Below are 7,337 nucleotides of genomic sequence, written 5' to 3'. Positions count from 1 at the left end.
AAGCCCTCCCTGGGATGGGTTTGGTCCTGCCTGGCTGGGAGAGGGGTGGCTCCCAGCACTCAACATCCCACAGAATTGTGTTTGTTATTTAAGAAAAGTCTCTGGATTTTCGGCTAATTGCAAAAATACATAATGGCTGCTCTGCGCATCTGCTCTCTATTTCTGGCCACGGCCCTTGCCCAAAAGCAAACTTTAAACAAACAATACGATTATGGGGCCTTAACTGCTTCAATGTGTGACCCAAAACAAGATCTCGCCTCACACACGTTTACTCGCACAAGCACAAACATAGACCCAGGCATGCGTGCGGGTTGTGCACGGAGCCCCATCCACGTGTGTGATTTGTACACACACAGGCACTCGGGCATGGGCACACACTACACAGATCCAGGTGGATGTGTTTTTGGCTTAATCTTGGTGAAAGCACAGAGCTGGGCACACAGGTGGGCACATGCATGGGCATATCCGTGGACACACATAGGCACTTGGGCATGGGTACATGCATAGACACATACATGGGTATACACTACACAGATCCAAGTGGCCTGGTTGTTGGCTTAATCTGGATGAAGGCACAGAGCTGGGCACACACATAGGCACTTGGGCATGGGCACACGCATGGGCACACAATACACAGATTCGGGTGGATGTATTTCTGGCTTAATCCAGGTGAAATCACAGAGCTTGCCACACACGTGTGGGCACCCAGGCTCACAGACATTCAGCCCTGCCAGACACACGGACAAGCGCCCGATCAGAGACACAGAGGGCACATACAGATACTTGTAGACCCCCACGGATATGCCCTCCCTCCCTCCCTCCCCCAAGCCATCCTGGCTTTCCACATGTCAGTTGATTTGGCTCCACCAGCTCCTGTACTGGTCCCCGGGCCGGGTTGCACTGGGTATTGGCCCGGCTGGGGAAGCGGAGACGAAGGGACGATTCTTAGGTGACTCCTCGCCAGGGCTCAGATTTTCCGGTGCCAGGGTTGCCGTAAACACAGGCATTTCCGGATCCTACCAGCAGGGGGCAGACTGGCTCCATCCAGCCATCCTCAGGTCTGGTTTTCCCCAAGGAGACGGGCACGCCAGGGTTGGAGGGAGCCAAGCTGAATTCGGGGGCTGCCTTTGCTCCGATCCCATCTCTCCCCTTGGGCTTGCCCCCCCGTGGGGAGTCCAGCAACCCCTATTCTAGAGTTGAAAATGCCCAGGCTGGGGAAGGTCCTCGCCCGCGGAATCAGGCTTCTGACTTAGCGGCGCTCCGCTCTGGGCTGCCAGCTTCGAAGCCTTTCTTAGGGAAGGATTCTGGAGACTCTCACGTGCTCTAGAAGGGTGAGGGGTTGCCCGGGAGTCTTCCCCCCCTCCCCCCAATGGCATTGCCCCATTCCCAAGTCTTCAGATTACTATTATTATTGTTATTACTATCGTTCTGAGCACTGGGTAGAGGGAAAGTGCAGGCAGGAAGAGAGCCTCCACAAACTATCCTCTAGCCAAGCGAAATGATTCTCTCTTCCCAGAAAGTACCGGATGCTCTTAAACTTGCAGGACTGGAACTAAGGTGGGGTGATTAGAACTGTGCTCAGGGCGCCAGATTTAATGGGCACTCAGAGAGTCTTATAGCCTGTCAGCAGCCTGGCACTTAGCTAGCAAGAACATTTATGTATTTATTTATAAAATAAAAAAGTGGATTTATTGTTTTATAGGTAAATTTATTTTTAATAATTTAAAATCCAATGTATTAACAATAATATATTATTAATTATACATTAATATTGTAAACCATTTAAGTAAAAATCACATGGAAATATAATCGTGTTATGTACATTTATAAAAATGTATAAAATATTAAAAATATTTAATTAAAATAGGAAACTACTAGGCATGGCACCTTCTCCCTCAAACCTCTCCTCTCTGGTGAATCCTTGGGTGAGCTCCGCCCTGGTCTCTATGTTTTTTTACAGAGGAGGAACCAGAGGCTCAGAGAAAGAAAGGGACATAGTGAGCAGGGTCAGACTGGGACCCGAACCCAGGAGTCCTGATTCTGAAGAAGTCCCAGATCCTTGACTTGACTTTGACTTTTCCCCATGATTGGAGACTGGGTGAGTTGTATCTTTGAGTGGAGGAAGTGCTCCTGTGCTCCTTTGGATTTGGAGGTTCATTGATCAGAAAGGAATGAAATGTGAAAAGGGTCAGGCTTCCAAGAAGAAGTCATGCCCCAGGATGCTGTTGCCTGGGATCATCAAGACCTAATTTCCAGGGCATGATCTTTCACAGGGTTTCCTTTTTTGAGTCTTGAAGCATTATTGTTTTTTTTTATTAGTGTTTTAAAAATTGTAAATTTATTACTATTATATTCTTATATCATATTTATTTATCTCTTCCTTAAATCCTATTCTTCTGAAGCTGCTCTGGAGGGAACATGAGGACAAAGAGATGCCCAGATGCTTGTGGATTTGGAGAAAGGCTTACAGACCTATTTGCCCCCTTTGTGGAATGAAGAAACCAATACCAGAGACTTGGAACACTGACAAAGCCACGAGAGGGATAAATAAACGTACAGATCTGGCTGGGAGTCATCTATTCTGAGAAACAATACAGACATAGCCCCATCTTGGCATTGTGAGTCATGCGGACTGTAAAGTTTCTGGGTAAAGATGAGCCCCATGAAATGGCAGGATTGCTTGACACTCTTTAGAAGGTGGAGGAGCTTGGATGTAAACCTGACTAGGTAAAATGGATCCAGTGTTCACAGGGTCAGAGATTTAAAGCTGGAAGGTGTGCAAAGATACTTACTGCCTATGAATATAAGATAATTGAATCTACTTTCTTTCAGAAATTCTTCTAGAAACTCATTTCAGACCCACTTTACAACCTTGGGCAAACCATATTCCCTCTCTTGGCCTCAGTTTCCTGCTTTGTAAAGTGAGGGGCTTACATTTCCCAGAATCACAGAATTGGATAGTTCCAAAGAACCTCAACACAGTTCAGTCTGAGAGATTCACTGATCTTTCAGAATCATATCATTGAAATTTAGAAGGCAAAAAGGTATACCTACCATTTCATGCCTGACAAGTGGTCCTACAGCTTCCCCTGGATGACCTCGGGGGAAGAGGAGCCCACCACATCCCAAGGCAGCTCATTCCACTTTTAATCAGTTCTAATTGGTGGGAAGTTTGTGCTTAACACCCCCCCCCCCCCCCAATCAATCTTGGTTCTGCCCTCTGGGGCCAAGAAGAACAGGGCTCATCCCTCCTCCACTTCACAGTCTTTCAAATACTTGAGGACAGCTCTTGGGTCCCCCTCCTGAGGCTTCTCTTCTCCCAATTCTTATATTCTTCAAGGCCCTTCACTCACCCAGAGGGCTGGACCAGGAATCAGGAAGACCCGAGTTAAAATCTGGCTTCAGACATTTACTAGCTCTATGATTTGGGGCAAGTCACTTAACCTCTGTCTGCCTCACTTTCCTCAACTATAGACTGGGAATTATAGTAGCACCTACCTCTCAAGGCCATTGTGATTCTCAGATGACATATTTGTAAAGTGCTTATCACAGTGCCTGGCACCCAGTAGGCACTTAATAAGGGCTTACTCCCTTGTGAAGGCGACTCTTTGCATCCAACTAAAAGATTTTACATTTATCCTTATTGAATTTCCTTTTATTAAATTCAGCCCAATGTTCTGGGCTTTGGGAGTTGACTATTATGCACTGTGTCAGCTTTGGAGTCCCTCAGAGCTTTGGAGAATTTGCAAATTTAATGTCTCTTTATCTATCTATAGCTTTATCCAAAAATTTGTAACTATGTCAAATGGCCTGGGGCTAATTCTTGGGGCGCTCCACCAGAGACCTCTTGCCATATTGAAGGAGTTCTAAGATCTTTTCCAGTTCTTGTGTTCTCAGTTCTTTTTTTTTATTCTCTGTTTTAAAGGTCCACTTCACCTCTGACATTCCATGTTCCAAGAGCCCTCCCAACTCTAACATTTTCTGTTCTAAGAGTCTTTTCAGCTGATATTCACAGTTCTGTGGTTCCTTCTGCCATTCTGATGTTCCCTGCTCTAAGATTCCTCTTAGTGATATCTCTGTTCTACATTAATTGTCTTTGTTCTAGGTTCTAAGAACCTTCTTGGTGCTAACATTCTATAGTTCCTCCTGCTTTGTCATTCCATGTTCTATGTCATGTAGTCCCATTCCAGCACTAACATTCTGTGTTCTACATTCTTGGGTATTTATTTATTTAGACTCATTTCCCATGATTACAAGATTCAAGTTCTTTCCCTCCCCTCCTCCCTCCTCTCTTCTGGATTTGATAAGCAATTCCACTGACATTCTCAAGTCTTTCCTGCCTCTGAAAATCTGTTCCTCACCTCAGTTGGTCAAGAGCGGCCTGGACCTGCATAGACTAGGGAGACTGGGAGATTTTTGCTCATTCTTTTGCATTGTTTGGAGCTGGGGTGATACTAAGAAGGAGAGCCCATCCCAAAAGGGAAAGGACAAATGAAGATGAGGTAAATAGGGGCTCCATTGGACAACTTCAGGAGGAGAATAGTCAGGCCATCCAAAGTGTCAAATGGCACAGAGAAGACAGGAAGGAAGAAGATGGCAAAAGTCTTTTGGTTGAGCAAAGAACAAATTATTGGTGACTTTGGAGAGAGCAATTTCAGTGGGGACATGATGTCCAGATGGATGGATGGGGAGGTGGGTGGATGAATAGATGAATAGATAGATGGACAGATGATAGATGTGGGAAGAGATGGATCAATAGGTGAATGGAGGAATAGATGGATGGAAAGATGGAAGAGAGGATGGATGAATAGATACATAGATGAGTAAGTAGATTAATAGATGGGTAGATAGAGGGATTGATGGATGATAGATAGGTGGATGGATAGATAGATGACTGGTAGATAGATAGATGGACGACAGCTAGATAAATGGATAGAATGATAGACTAGTGACTGGGGACAGAAGGACAGAGGCACATACTTTGTCTGAGAAGCAAGGGAGGCACCGAAGGGAGGAAGGGCTCAGGCTAAGAACAGTATTCCTTGGCTGTATGATCTTGAACATTTAACTTGTCTAGACCTTGTTTTGTTGATGTGTAGAGAGGTGATCATGTTGCCCAACTCTTCCCCTGGCTTCTTCCCTCTTTGGCCCCTGCTCCTTTCAGTGAGGAGAAATGATGGGAGAAGTTCAGGTACGATGGACGGAGTGTAACCATGTGGCATCTTTGACCTACTTGTGCTGGAGATTCTCACTTCCATCCTTGGAGCTGGAGGAGTTGTGCCTGCAGCTGTTGGGAGGAACCACCCTGAGCCATCTCACAAGCCCTCTCCTGGGCTCCCCATACCTGAGATCAGAGTTCAAGCTGGGAACAGAATGAGTGCTCATAGGATCACTTGAGTTAAAAGAGAACTCCTGGGGCATCTGGTCTACTCCACGGCAGAACAAGAAGCCTGGTACATCCAAGCCCTCCAGTGAGGGGAGCCGCGCAGCTCCTGAGGCAGCCCCTTCCACCCTGGGCCTCCACCTGATTGCTAGGAAGTCTGTTCTGACATCAAGTTTAATTTTGCCTCTTTGCAGCACCTTCCCCTCCCCCCCTCCCCATTGCTTCTGGTTCTGCCCTCTCTGGCCAAGCAGAAGGAATTGAATGCCGTTTCCACATGGCCACCCTTCACATACTTGAATGTAGCTGCTACATGTGTTTTCTGAGCTCTCTTTTCCCCAGGCAGAATCAGTTAATCAGTCAATCAACAAGCATTTAATAAGTGCCTACTAAGTGCCAGGAACTGCACCAAGCCCTGGGGACACAGAGAAAGGCAAAATATAGTCTCTGAACTCAGGGAGCTCCCTGTTTCTTTAACAGAGACAAATCCCACCTCAGATCCTTACTAGCTGTGTGATTCTGGGTAAGTCACTTCAACTTTCTTTCCTCATCTATCAAAGGGGATAATAATAACACCCATCTCCCAGGGTTATTGTAAGGCTCAATTAATTAATTAATATAAGTTCTTATTATAATCACCAATTCTCTCATTGTCCTGGGTCCTAGCTTCTAGATGGTCTCTACTATCCAGAGTGAAATTTTGGGAGTCAAGCTTTTCTCTCTCATCTTTATATCTTTCTCCCTCTCCCTCCCTCTGTCTCTGTCTCCTTCTGACTTTGTCTGTCTCTGTCCCTCCCTCTCCTTCTTTCTCTCCCGGTCTCTGTCTCTCCCTTTCTCTCCCTGTCTCTGTCTCTCTCCTTCTCCCTCTCTCTGCTTCTCTTTTGTGGTTTCTACTTTATATTCATCGCCATTCAAGTTCACTTTATTAGATCCATCTCATTGTTCGAGGCTGTCTGGACTGTTTTGCCTCTTGAGTCTGACATCTCTGTTAGCTATAGCTCTCAGTTCAGTGTTCTCTGCAAACTTCAGGCATCAAGACAGGACACTGGATAGAGTGCTGGGCTTAGAGTCAAGAAGACCTGAGTTCAAATCTGTCCTCAGAAACATTCTGTGTGTCCCTGGGTAAGTCACCTAATCCCGTCTGCCTCAGTTTCCTCATCTGTAAAATGAGCTGAAGAAGGAAATGGCCAACCACTCCAGTATCTTTGCCAAGAAAACTTCAAAGAGTCAGATATGACTGAAACAACTGAACAACAACAGTGATAGTAGTAGTGCTGGTGGTAGTAACAGCTGTGGTAGAAAGAGGAGGAGAAGGGGTAGAAGTAGGAAAAACAGGAGTAGCTAATATTTCTAGTCTTGTCTTGTCTTGTCTTTCCTTTCCTTTCCTTTCCTTTCCTTTCCTTTCCTTTCCTTTCCTTTCCTTTCCTTTCCTTTCCTTTCCTTTCCTTTCCTTTCCTTTCCTTTCCTTTCCTTTCCTTTCCTTTCCTTTCCTTTCCTTTCCTTTCCTTTCCTTTCCTTTCCTTTCCTTTCCTTTCCTTTCCTTTCCTTTCCTTTCCTTTCCTTTCCTTTCCTTTCCTTTTCTTTTCTTTTCTTTTCTTTCCTTTTTATAAAACGCTTACTTTCTATCTTAGAATCAGTAGTGTGTATTGGTTCCAAGGCAGAAGAGTGGTAAAGGTTAGGCAATAGGGGTTAAGTGACTTGCCCAGGATCACACAGCTAGGAAGTATTTGAGGCCAGATTTGAACTCTGGATTTCCCAACTCCAGGATAGGCTCTCCACCCACTGAGCAACCTTGCTGCCCTGGTAGCTGGCATTTCTAGAACACAATATGGTTTGCAAAGTTTATGTATTTCTCCAAGAAAGTAATAAAATTCAGGGGCCATGAAACAAATACAAAATGGCGGCATGTTCTGTGTGACTCTTCTCCAGAGCCAGTGGCAATATGAAGGTGAGGGGC

The 7,337-nt window shown here is 45.5% G+C and overlaps 1 long non-coding RNA gene across 1 annotated transcript; it reads left to right on the top strand.

Moving 5' to 3' along the window:
• The first annotated feature begins 751 nt into the window (after nt 1-751).
• Nucleotides 752-2,840, top strand: LOC103105116 (uncharacterized). Its single transcript, XR_460964.3, has 3 exons — nt 752-1,058; nt 1,961-2,098; nt 2,403-2,840. It is a non-coding gene; the product is annotated as an uncharacterized LOC103105116 (long non-coding RNA).
• The last annotated feature ends 4,497 nt before the right edge of the window (nt 2,841-7,337 follow it).

The sequence above is a fragment of the Monodelphis domestica genome, chromosome 2 (genome assembly GCF_027887165.1).
Source record: "Monodelphis domestica isolate mMonDom1 chromosome 2, mMonDom1.pri, whole genome shotgun sequence".
Classification (NCBI taxonomy): domain Eukaryota; kingdom Metazoa; phylum Chordata; class Mammalia; order Didelphimorphia; family Didelphidae; genus Monodelphis; species Monodelphis domestica.
The sequence above is the reverse complement of the archived record's forward strand: the minus strand, read 5'-3'. Positions and strand labels throughout refer to the sequence as shown.